The 12,959-nt window shown below is 38.4% G+C and overlaps 1 protein-coding gene across 2 annotated transcripts in view; it reads right to left on the bottom strand.

Moving 5' to 3' along the window:
• The window catches only part of SOS1 (SOS Ras/Rac guanine nucleotide exchange factor 1), a 129,568-nt gene that overhangs the window by 115,324 nt on the left and 1,285 nt on the right, over positions 1–12,959 (bottom strand). The window lies entirely within an intron of this gene.

The following is a 12,959-nucleotide window of genomic DNA, read 5'->3' as shown; positions in this document are numbered from 1 at the left end:
GCAGTATGATAATTCCTCAGAGAGTTAAACACAGTTAAACATATAAACCAACTATTTAACACACAAACGTTAAATAAGTTAAATATATAAACCAAATGACCCAGCGATTCCCCTTCTAGGTGTACACCCAAAAGAATTGAAAACAGGAACTCAAACAAATACTTGTATAGCAATGTTCACTGCAGCATTCCTTACAGTAGCCCAAAGATAGAAACAACTCAAGTGTCCATCAACAGACGAATGAATAAACTAAAAGTGGTATATATACAAAATGGAGTATTATTCAGCCTTAAAAAGGAATTAAATTCTGATACATGCCACACCATGGATGAATCTTAAAGACATTGTGTTAACTAAAATAAATCAGACACAAAAGGACAAATATTATATGACTCAACTTATATTAAATACCTCAAACAGCCAAATTCATAAAGACAGAAAGTAGATTAGAGGTTATGGGGGCTGAGGGAGGAGGAAGTTAGGAGTTATTGCTTAATACGTACAGAGTTTCTGTTTGAGGTGATGAAAAGTTTTGGAAATAGACAGTGGTGACAGTTGCACAATCTTGTGAATGTAGCTGCTGGCACTGAATTATACACTTCAGTTCAGTTCAGTCGCTCAGTCGTGTCCGACTCTTTGCGACCCCATGAACTGTAGCACGCCAGGCCTCCCTGTCCATCATCAACTCCTGGAGTTCACTCAAACTCACATCCATCGAGTCAGTGATGCCATCCAGCCATCTCATCCTCTGTTGTCCCCTTTCCCTCCTGCCCCCAATCCCTCCCAGCATCAGAGTCTTTTCCAATGAATCAGCTCTTCACATGAGGAGGCCAGAGTACTGGAGTTTCAGCTTCAGCATCATTCCTTCCAAAGAACACCCAGGACTGATCTCTAAAATGGACTGGTTGGATCTCCTTGCAGTCTAGACTACTTAGAAATGGTTAAAATGGATAATTTTGTGTTATATATATGGATATATGTAAAATATATTCTACCACAATAAGAAAAAAGTTATTAATTATATGTAAAGAAATCAGAATCCTATCAGTCCTTAAAACAGCTGTGAATGCAATTAGCAGTAAGTGCATTCCATTACAAACTACTGGGCCATACACAGAAATCAATTCACTTGCAAATGGTTTAGACTGTAATAAAATAGAGGATGGGATTTGTCTATATAAAAAGGAAAAATTTTGTTTCAGGAATTATAAAAGAATAACCAGAATTTAAGTCAGCTTATTACAGAAAGTCTCTGTTAATTTAAAACTTTTTTTTAAATTCCAAGACTTGTTTTATTTTTAAAATTAAAATTTTTTTAATTTATATTTTCATTTTTAACTCTGAATCAAACTTTCCATAAAGTAGAATCAGAGTGCTTTAACACATATGGGAAGATAACAGATTTTTTTTTTATCACCAGATACAAGTTTCATAAAAGCAACAACTGAGGTTTTAGTTTTCAATTGTCCAGAATGTCTGTCATATAATATTCAACAAATCTGGTGAATAAAACCAAACAGTCAAAATCAGCTTCCCTCATAGCTCAGTCAATAAAGAATCTGCCTATAATGCAGGAGACCCGGGTTAGATTCCTGGGTCGGGAAGATCCCCTGGAGAAGGAAATGGCAATCCATTCCAATATTCTTGCCTGGAAAATCCCATGGACAGAGGAGCCTGGCGGGCTATAGTCCATGGGATGGCAAGAGTTGGCTATGACTTAGTGTCTAAACCACCACCACCAGTCAAAATCAGTAGGAAAGCAGCATTAAGGAAACTCTCTTCAAAATCATCTTCCCATTATAAATTTAAAATATCTATCTTAAAAATAACATCTGAGTAATTCAGGGTCCATAAAACTAAAACTTTAAATTACTTCTTTTCTCTGGTATATGCTTCCATCCCCAATTCCAACAGGTGATTTCCAGAATCTGACTTTATGTGTAACTTCTTTTACTGATTTGTGCTTGTCTACCTGAAGTAGCCCAGCCTAGAAAGCAAAGTCCACAAGCACCCATCTTCATAACTGGATGGTTGGCCTATTCAAGGTACTCCTGAAGTGCCTGAAGTACTCCTGATTCACTAGTTCATATTATAGGTATCATTTGCATGTTTTCTTTCATCTTCATTGCTTTGTCTGTCATTTGGTACATTAAGGTTGAATATGAAATCAACTTGAATAGGAAATGCAAACTTTATTTGATAACTACTAAAGCAAATCATAGGTTTCCCCAGTGGCTCAGAGGTAAGACTTCGCCTGTCAATGCAGAAGATGTGGGTTTGATCTCTGGGTCAGGAAGATCCCTTGAAGGAGGAAATGGCAACACAGACCAGTATTCTCACCTGGGAAATCCCATGGATAGAGAAGCACGGGGGGGCTACTGTCCACCGAGTTGCAAAAGAATCAGATACAACTTAGCAACTAAACAACAACAACAAAGCAAACTGTGTACTATTAATGACAGCTGAGTTACGACTTTTGGAACTCAGCCTAAGGTATCTTAAAAAAAAAAGAAAAAGCATAAGGAGCTTAGGGGGGACAAATTACCACTTTAAGTGGGGGGAATACTGAAATCCACCTGTCCTGAATCAGGCAATTTATAGCCACAGAGATGACCATGGCTGGCTGTGAGAATCAGCCTCTCAGGGAATCAGACTCTAGGGAAAAATAACTGACTCTGGGCCCCAGCTGCTGCACTCTGAAATCCATCACTTTGCACGGAGCCCGTGCTTCTCACTGGCTGCTCCCAGTAAAGAGCACCATGGCCCTAATCTTGGAAGATGAGGAATTTCTGTGATAGGCAACTTCTGCTCAAGAACTTCTGAGGTCTCGGTTAAATTTCCTTAGAACTACGACTTTCACCCAAAGTTCCTTCCTTCCTCACCTTTCTCCTTCACTTGGAGTCAGACTTGTATCAGCCTGGTGACTCTCCTTGCCTCCTTCCTCATTTTCTCTCATAAGCACTTCTTCTAATAAACTTCTTGCATGCTTAACCCCATCCTGGCATCTGCTTCTTCCTTGAAGCATTATATATTTTTTTTAATTTAGCCATTTAAAAAATTATTTCTAAAGCATCATGTTTGCTTCCCTATTTGCTAAAAGAGGATATAACAAACATGACAATTCCAATGCCTTTGTCTGCTAAAAATCTCAACTAAGACATGCCTAGCTCATTAGTAAGTATATTCTTAAAGGGACAAGATCAGAGCTGCATACAATTCAACATGTGTGCTGAGCACCTGCTACACATGAGAAGCATGCTAAGCACTGGAGGGAATACAAAGGTGCCTTGGTTCCTATCTTGCTCTCACATAGCTCCCGATATAGAGGAGGAGAGAGGCCACATATACAAACTTTAAAGGGCACATTTTCATTAAGTACCAAAATTGACACATAAAGTACTAAAGAAATTAATGGTGGTGGTTTAGTCGCTAAGTCGTGTCCGACTCTTGTGACCCCATGGACTATAGCCTTCCAGGTTCTTCTGTCCATGGGATTCTCCAGGCAAGAATACTGGAGTGGGTTGCCATTTCCTTCTCCAATCTACTAAAGAAATTAATATATTCATTCTACTTAGGGGATGGAAGTGTAGTAGAAAGCCTTTGTAGAGGAGACAGCATTTGAAACATACACTGAAAGAATCTTCAGGTTGTACCTGCCAATAATTAATAAGGACAGTCCAATAAAGATGCCTTCCATGCTTACATACTTGGCTACCCTCAATGTGTAAACTCCTCCCATCACAATTCTCTCACACCGCGTTACTCCCAGAATACTGATGGTTTCTTAGTTCCCCTCCAAAGGTGCTCCTCCTCCCAGTATTCCCCCTTTCATCACTATTGCCACTAAGACTCCTAGGCCAGAATCCTGGGAATCAACTTTGAATCCTCTCTCACTACCCCATTGTTCAACCACCAATCTACTTCTAAAGCTAAAATCTGTCCACTCTTCTTTTCCCAACAGCTACTGCTCTAGTCAAGAACACCACTATCCCTTCCATGAATTGCGGCAAGAGTCCCCTAACCTGCCTTCTTTCCTACCGTTCTACAGTCATTTAATCCATGCTCCACAGAGCAGAGATCCTTTAAAATTCATATCTAATTATTAATACCTGGCTTAAAACTCTTCAATACTTCCTCACTGCTCACAAGATAAAATGCAATAATTTCATTCACAAGAGCTGACCCCACATTTCAGACTGAATAGACTCCAGCTACTCAGAATTCCTAAGATGCTGAGCTCCTCTAGGATTCCAGCGACTCTTTGCAACACCAACCCTTGGAAGACATATCCTCCTCATCCTCACCTGGTCAACTCTCACTTCCACTAAAATGTTACTTCCTTCACTCCCAAACATAAGGATGCTAGAATAGTCTCCTAGCTTCCTACTGCCATCCCAAGATCATTTCTTCTCAGCCTTTTCCTTTATGATCTATGCCATCTTTCCATTAACTATTACCTTTAAGATAGAGAAGGAAATGGCAACTCACTCCAGTATTCTTGCCTGGAGAATCCCATGACAGAAGAGCCTGGCAGGCTACAGTCCATGGGGTCACAAGGGTCGGAGACGACTGAGCAACTAAACCACCACCACCATCACCTTTAAAATCATTACTGTTTTATGCAGCAGTATAGTTTTATCAAATGCAAGTGTATGCAGAACCCCAATATGCAAAACAGCTAAGTTTCTCAGTCTAACACAAAGGGTTTCAAAGCCTTCATTTCGCCTCCTTCTCCCCTAAGACAGTTATTCCCTAAAATCTAAGGTGCAGGACAATCAAAACACTGTTCTGTATCACGCTGCCTACTCAAAGGAAGCAACACAGTACAGTGGAAAGAGTTGTGTTTGAAGCTCAACAGACTTAAGTTCAAATCTTGGTTCTATTACAAGATTTTTGAGCAATTTGCCTCTCTGAGGATCCATTTCCTCAGCTATAAAACTCAGCTGTAAAAATTACTACCTTGAAAAGTCAATGGGTAGAACAGAGATAAATATGTAAAGTACCAAGCATAGTGCCTAGAACACTAGCACAAAGCAGAAACTAAAAAAAAAAAAAAAAAAACCACACACATCTGCTACGGCTTATCCAGGAATGCAGGTTAGCATTCAAAGTCAATCAATGTGATTTACCATAATATTTACAGAATAAAGGAGGAAAAGCTTATGATTATTTTAAAAGACACAGAAAAACAATTTGACAAAATTCAATATCCACTTATAACTTCAGAAAATCCCCAAACTCTCAGAAAACTGAAAGTGGAAGGGGAGAACCTCAATCTGATAAAGAGCATCAATGGAAACTAACAGCTAACATCACCCTTAACGGTGAAATAATACATACTTTTCCCTTAAGATGGCAAGGATGACCACTTTCACTACTTTGATTCAACACTGTAATGGAAGTCCTAGTCAATAAAGTAAGAAAAAGAAAGAAAATATCAGACTATCTCTATTTGCAGATTACATAACTATGTAGAAAATTCCACGGAGGGGCTTTCCTGGCGGTTCAGGGTTAAGACTCCATGCTTCCAATGCAGTGGTGTCTTGGATCCCTGGTCAGGGAACTAACATCCCACATGCTCCAGGCAGTGGCCAAAAAAATCAAAATTCTATGAAATATGCAAAACAACTATGAGCAAGGTCAAAGGTTACAGGATCAATATACAAAAATCAGCTACATGTTTCTGTTTAATTCAGATATATGATCTTTATTAAACAACTTTTTGAGTTTCATAATGCCTTTCTTTTTCATGCATTTTTAGCATTCCAAAGGACTCACTGATGCTTATTTAAGGACTTCCAATTGATAACAATATAAAATTTCTGAAATTCCCTCTCTCTTTTCCCTTAGAAGTCTCTCCCTTTCATCTCCCATTTGGACTAAATTCTCTCTAGGCCTGAGCACATCTGTCACCCTGCAATTCCTCTTTATTGCTCTCCAAATTCAAATTTTCACCTATTATTTATATACCCATTAGCAAATAACTGGAAAATAAAAAATTTTAAAACAATTTACAATAACATCAAAAAACAAAACATTTTAGATTAAACTTAACCGAAGACATGTAAGACTTCTACACTCAATGTGTTTCTGAGAGAAATTTAAATCTAAATAAATGGAGACATATACTACATTCATGAATCCAAAGACTTGCTATAGTTAAGATGCCAATTCTATCCCGTTATCTACAGATTAAATGAAATTACAATTAAAATCTCACCAAGATCTTTTAGTAGAAATTGACAGGATGGGTCAAAATTTGTACTGAAATAAAAAATCTAGAAACAATTAAAACAATTATTTTGAAATAAGGAGGACTTGCACCACCTAACTCTAAGACTTACTATAAATCTAGTCATCAATAGTGTGGTGCTGGGGGAAAGATACACAAAGTCATCAATGGACTAGAAGAGTCTAAAATATATACATATTTACTTTATATATTACATATTTAAATATATATTTACATAAATATCTAATATGTATTCATTCAATTTTCACAGAAACAACACAATCCAACAGGGAGAGGAAAGTCTCAACAAATAGTTCTGAAATAACTAGATATGAGCATAAAAAATAAATCTCAATTCCTACCTTATATCATATACAATTAATTTGAAATGGATCACAGGTCATGTAAAAGCTAAAACCATAAAGCTTTTAGAAAATAGCCTTGGGACCATGTGTTCATGACTTGGTGGCAGGCAAGGGGTTCTGCGACAGAGCACAGCGACCTTAAAAGAAAAAAACCTGATAAATTTGACTCCATCAATATTAAAAACTTCTGTTTATCAAAAAACACCATTAGGAAAATGGATAGACAAGCCACAGACCAGAAGAAAATATTCATGAAACATATATCTGATAAAGGACAGTTAACCACGATATACAAAGAACTCTTACAACTCAATACTATAAAGAAAAGCAACCCAATTTTTTAAATGGGCCAAAGATTCACACAGATACTACACAAAAGGAGACACACGAATAACCTATAAGAACATGAGTGCTCAATATCATTAGTCACCAGGATAATGCAAATTAAAGCAACGATGAGATACCACTACACACCCATCGAAATTACTAAAATTAAAGACTAATGACATCAAATATTGGCAAGAATGCAGAGCACTTGCAACTCCCATACACTGTTGGTGGGAACATGAAATGGTACAACCATTTTGAGAAAAGGTCTGGAAGTTTCTTATAAACCTAACAGACACTTACTCTATGAGCCATTTCTCCTGGTATTTACCCAAGAGAAATGAAAACATTTCTACAACACGAGCTATAAGTAAGAACATTCATGGCAGCTTTATTCTCAACAGCCCCAAACTGGAAACCTCCCAGGTATCCATCCATTTAATAAACTTTGACATATTCATATGACAGGAAAAATAAAAAAAAAAGAGTGAATTCTTCATTAAACACAACCTCAAAAGCCTCACCAAAAATATATATTGTACAATTCTATTTATATGGTATCTACAACAGATAACATTCATCTATTGTGATAAAAGATCTGAAGGCTGCTTCTGGAGGCTGGGGGCAGGAACTGACTGAGAAAGCACATGAGGAAAATTTCAGAAGTGCTGGTAATGCTCCATATCCTGGTAGAGGCTTGGGTTGTATTCATTTGCCAAAACTCATTAAACTGTACAATTAACATTTGTGTATTTCTCTGTACATAAATTTTACCTGAAAAATAAAAAGAACTGGAAACAAAGAGTGAACTCCAAGTTAACCATATGCAAGCTGAAGTGTTTAAGGGTCAAGTGTACTGATGTCCACAACTTACTTTGAAATCCTTCAAAATGTTAAGATGGATTGGTGGATGGATAGGCATGTGACAAAGCAACCAGTAAAATACTTGTAAATTACAGAATCCAGGTGGTATATGAGTATTTACTATGCAACTCTGAACTTTTTGGTATATCTGAAATTTTTCATAATAAAGTTTTGGATACAAAACTTGATTACAAGACAAATAAATATATTCTAAAATGAAGGGCAAAGGTTTTTTCTATTCCATCTATAGCTGTATTAAAAAAATGTATTATAGGGAGTAGCTGCCACTTATTATTTGGCTGGAGCATTGTCACTGCTGTGATGTCTGGACCTCTCTGCCACTGCCTTCTTCCTCTCTGCTACAACACACATCATAATCCTTGTGGAATCCATCCTCATCCATGCATGCAACACACCAGTCCAGACCCCCTGTCTCATTTTCCTCATTTCTAGAATCTTAAAACTCCAAAATGTAATTATCAATATCTCTAATCATAATTCCTTATCTGCTCCCCTTACCCTCCTCTTACAACTCATTGAGATTTCTCATCCATGGAGCTCTCATTTACACCTCCATTATCTCTCTTATAGCTTAACTTTCAATCTTCTGAAATATCCCTTATTCTCTTCATCTCTACTGCAGCCACAAGCAACCAACAATCCTTCTCTACCCCTTTACCTGAACTGATGGGTGCTGCAGGAAGAAACTCTCACAACCAGCAGGCCAACGAATGCTCTTCAAACCTACAATGCTCTCCACACTCCGCACTGCTCAGCAATCCTTTCTAATTCACTGGTTGGCTCCTTCTCCCAACTCCATAGCAGCAATTCCAAAACTTAAGCTCCTTACTCATTTCTCTTTCTTCGCTCTACGTAAAGGATCTTGTCTTTCATCATGAAAACTGAGGCTAGCTAGCATGAACTCCCTGTTCCTCAACCTCTAAACCCATTTTATCTCACCCCCTCCCACCTCAGAAGAAAGGATATCACTCCTGCCAGAGGTAGCATATCATCATTAATACTGTTTTAAAATGCAGACTCTGTAACCAAGTTATCTTTTCCGAACCTCAGTTTTCTCTCTTATAAAACAGACACAATAATAGTATCCTGTGAGAATTAGGGAACACATGAGGCACTTAAAACAGTGCTTGGCAAATAATTTGAGGCAAATACTAGTATCTTCACTATCATTCTCCATCAGTTACTTCCTCAAAGCATCCTAACATAACAAGTTTCCATCACCTTCAAATAAAAAACAAGTGTTTTCCGCAACCTGAATCCTCTTCCTGTCACAGAAGAATCTTTTCCCTTCATTCACAAGATTGAAGGGGGAAAATAAAATCTGAAAAAATATATATATCTATTCTTGCTACTCGTTTTTCATGGTTTTTTTATCTTTGTTTGTTTTTCTATTTTCTATTCTCACACATAAACTGCCAGACATAAGTACATAAGTAGATTAAATCTAACTACTATTTTTCAGGTACTTTATTTGACTTTTCTATAGCCTGACACAGTTAATGACCCTTTCCTTGAAACTCATCCATTCTCAGCTTCTCGGCCACTAGGGTCTTATTCTTTCTACCTGACTCTCGCCTTCTTAATCTCCTTCACTCACTCCTTCCCCTTTGCTCTTCCCTACACTCTATCGTTCATTTTATTCCTCCAGTTCTGATGCCAGCCTAATTGCATTCTTACTTCTAATCATTTTCAGTGGGTGGCCTCATTCACTTTTTAAAAAACACCTTCTTTGAGGTACAATTAACACACAATAAATTGCAAATATCTGAGCTGTATAATGCGTTAAATTTTAATACGCTCCTGAGGTGGCTCACTGGTAAAGAATCGGCCTTCCAATGCAGAAGTCGCAGGAGATACAGGTTTGACCCCTGGGTCGGGAAATCTGCTGAAGGAAGAAACAGCAACCCACTTCAGTGGTCTTTGCTTGGAAAAGTTCATGGACAGAGAAGCCTGGCAGGCTACAGTCCACTGGGTCAAAAAGAGTTAGACGACTGAGCACACACAAGAATGCATGCATATGCTCCTGAAACTATTATTACAATCAAAAAAACAAACGGACATAAATGCCTTTCCCCGAAACAACTCCTGACTTGTCTTCCGTCACTGTAGATGCATCTTTCTATAATTTTACAGTATATACTATGGTGTTTTGGGCAGTAGGGGGTGTTACCAGCTTAATTATTTTGAGCAACGTTGTCTCATATATCAATAGTTCATTCCTTTTTACTGCTGAGAAGTATTCCAGTGTATGGCTATATCACCATTTGTTATACATTCACCTGCTGATAGACCTCTGGATTATTTCCAATTTTTTGCTGAACAGAAGTGCCATGAGCATTGTTGTATAACTCCTGAATGGATAGCTTCGTCTATCTCATGGCCCCACCCGCACATCTAGAAGTCCCAAATCTGTTCACCAGATACCAACAACCAACTGCCAGTCCTACAAGTCCACCTGGATAACCAGAAGGGATTTTAACAAGTTCAAAACTCATAATGCTACTCCTTCCACCCCAACAGGTACTCCTCCTACATTCTCTATCCTGACTAAAGGCACTCAAACCAGAAACTTAAGAGTCCTCCTATGCTTACCACTTACCCCAATCACTATGAGTTACTAGATCCTGTCAATTCTGCCTTTTAAACATCTCTCAACTATAGAATATCCATCTCTACACTTTCATCCTAATTCAAATACTCCCAATTCAAATATATATCATCTCCTGGCTGGACTATTAAACTAGCTTTCTAACTTTTCTCCTTATCTTCAGTCTCATTCTTCTGCAATCCATTTTCTATTCTATGGCCAAAGTGGATTTTCTAAAATCAAATCTGATGTTATTCCATTTAAGGTTCCTCAATGACATCTATCCCCTCAAAGTAAAAATCATTCTCCTTAGCTCAACATTAAAAAATTCTCTATAAACTACTTTTCCCTCCAAACTCACCCTCTGCCACTTCTCATCATGTTAGAACTTAGTCATTTCTGGATAAGGTCAATTCCCTTTTAATCCTTACTGCTGAGGGCAATACTTGGTCTGCAGTAGGCACGACAGACTCATGCGATAGATAAGATCGGACTTTAACAGGTGGGATCCATTGAGACCTTCTGGGAATTTTCAAGAAAAGAGGTAGTCCTGTCTGGCTGAAGCATAAAGTATATGAAAGACTAGGATAGGCAATCCATTCAGAAAAGCAGGATGAAGCCAGATCACTGATCAACATCAAGTCTATTTCAAAGAATACACACTTCTACGCCCTCAAAAGACATCGATGGTTCTGAACAAATGTGTGACATATTCAAAAGCGTCCTATAACTTCCGAAATCTGAAAAATAGTAAAGGAGAGGTGGGGGCAGTGAACTCAGTTAAAAGGCTATAGCAGTAGCCTGGGAAAGGGGACCCAAGTGTAGTCGGAGTAGGAGGGAATTGATTAAATGAACATGTCAAGGAAAATGAACCTACAGGCTCTTCCTGGGTGTGGACAGTAAGAAATGACATCAAAGTCTTGAGCCAGTCAAATGAAATAATACAGCTATGAAGAGAAAAAAAAATTTTAAATAGTAAGTGGAAGGGACGGAGCTGATGGTTTTCCTTGGCTATTCCCTACCCATTCATTCAAATTTAAGTGCCAACTAGGTGTCAGACACTGTATACATGGAGGATGAAAGGAGGGTAAAATACCATCCCCATTCCCAAGGACCATCCAATCTAATTGGGGTGGTGAATTTAAATAGGAAAAAAATAGGAATTGTTAAGTGCCTGGTTAGGGTGCTAAAAGAACAGTCAGACTAAAAGACTATCCAATTCGGGCCTGAGGATCTGAGAAAAGATCTGAGGTCCAGTGAGCCCAGAGGATGAGCAGTGTTATGCCAGGCCAAATGCAGTCCAGGTGAAGAAAAGAGCACATCCAAAGAGCCCCAGGCTAGATAACACAAGTTGATGCATCTGCAAACTACAACAAGCCTAAAGGAAGATTCGGAGGTATCCACATGAAATATCTAACTTGTCTTTGGTGGCTTAAAATCATCTTTAGTGGATATCTTAAGTGGGAATTGGAAGAAATCTCACACATCAACTAGATTGAGTACATTTTCACCCCCTCCCATCACTTCTACTGCCATGCAAGGGTATCTCTGCTTAAAGTCAAAGCAGGGTTATGTAAATAAGCAAAGAGGGCTGGTGGGGGCTGTGGTAAATCAGAGACAGATGGGCAGCCATTTACTCAGCTCCAGCAGCTTACTGCCCTGCTTGAAGGCTGGCCCACTGTGGAGAGATCTTCCCATTCTCCAAGAAAAGTTCAAGATTCAGATTTTATGTAGTAACACCCATTTAAAAATAGTGGCAATTACATTAGAAACAAAAAAAACACTATACCAGCCAAACAAAATGTTTCTGTGGACAGATTTCAGCAAGGGCCACCAGTGTGGCAGAGGTAGGCCTGGTCTGCTAACTCCTATGATGTTCATCTCACTGCTTCATAGGACCCTCAACTGATAGGGTTTCATGGTGATTCCCCTGGGATAGGAGTTGCTTGCCTCCAAGCAAAACAGTCCCAAACTGATAGTTTTATGAGTTCTTTTATATATTTTCAATAATTTTTCTGTCTCCTCCCCACCCCACACCCACCTTGGTCAGGATACCTGCTTCTGGAATCACTGAGACTTCCCATTCCCCATCTACTACAAGCTAAGATGGCAAGCTTGCAGGTAAAGCGAAAGTAAACAGGGTGAGAGCCTGACAGGATTTCTAAAGAATAAAGTACGTAAGGCATATGGCACACCTTTATTTTTCTTAGAGAACAGTATCAGAGATGTCTGTGACTAATCAGACATCTGAACAAAAAAGTCAGTAAGTTACACGTGAAATATACCAGCAAATTCTGCTAACAAACCAAATAGCTTCCACTTTAAGATACCAAGAGAGGGAGAACGGGACAAAAGGGAAAGTAAAAGTTGCTGGCCCCTGAGAAATATCAAACACCTTTTTAAAAGCATGAATGTTTAGGAGAAAGGGTACCCTATAACCTCAAATCTGAGTGAAGAGCAAAATTAATTTTTAACCAGATACCATGAAATATTTTTTGAGAAATGACGATTTAGATACCTTTATTAAGAGAATAAAGCTACCCCTGTATTTATAAGGTTAAAA

The sequence above is a fragment of the Ovis canadensis genome, chromosome 3 (genome assembly GCF_042477335.2).
Source record: "Ovis canadensis isolate MfBH-ARS-UI-01 breed Bighorn chromosome 3, ARS-UI_OviCan_v2, whole genome shotgun sequence".
In the NCBI taxonomy this organism is placed as follows: Eukaryota; Metazoa; Chordata; class Mammalia; order Artiodactyla; family Bovidae; genus Ovis; species Ovis canadensis.
This window is presented reverse-complemented; position numbering and strand designations above follow the sequence as displayed.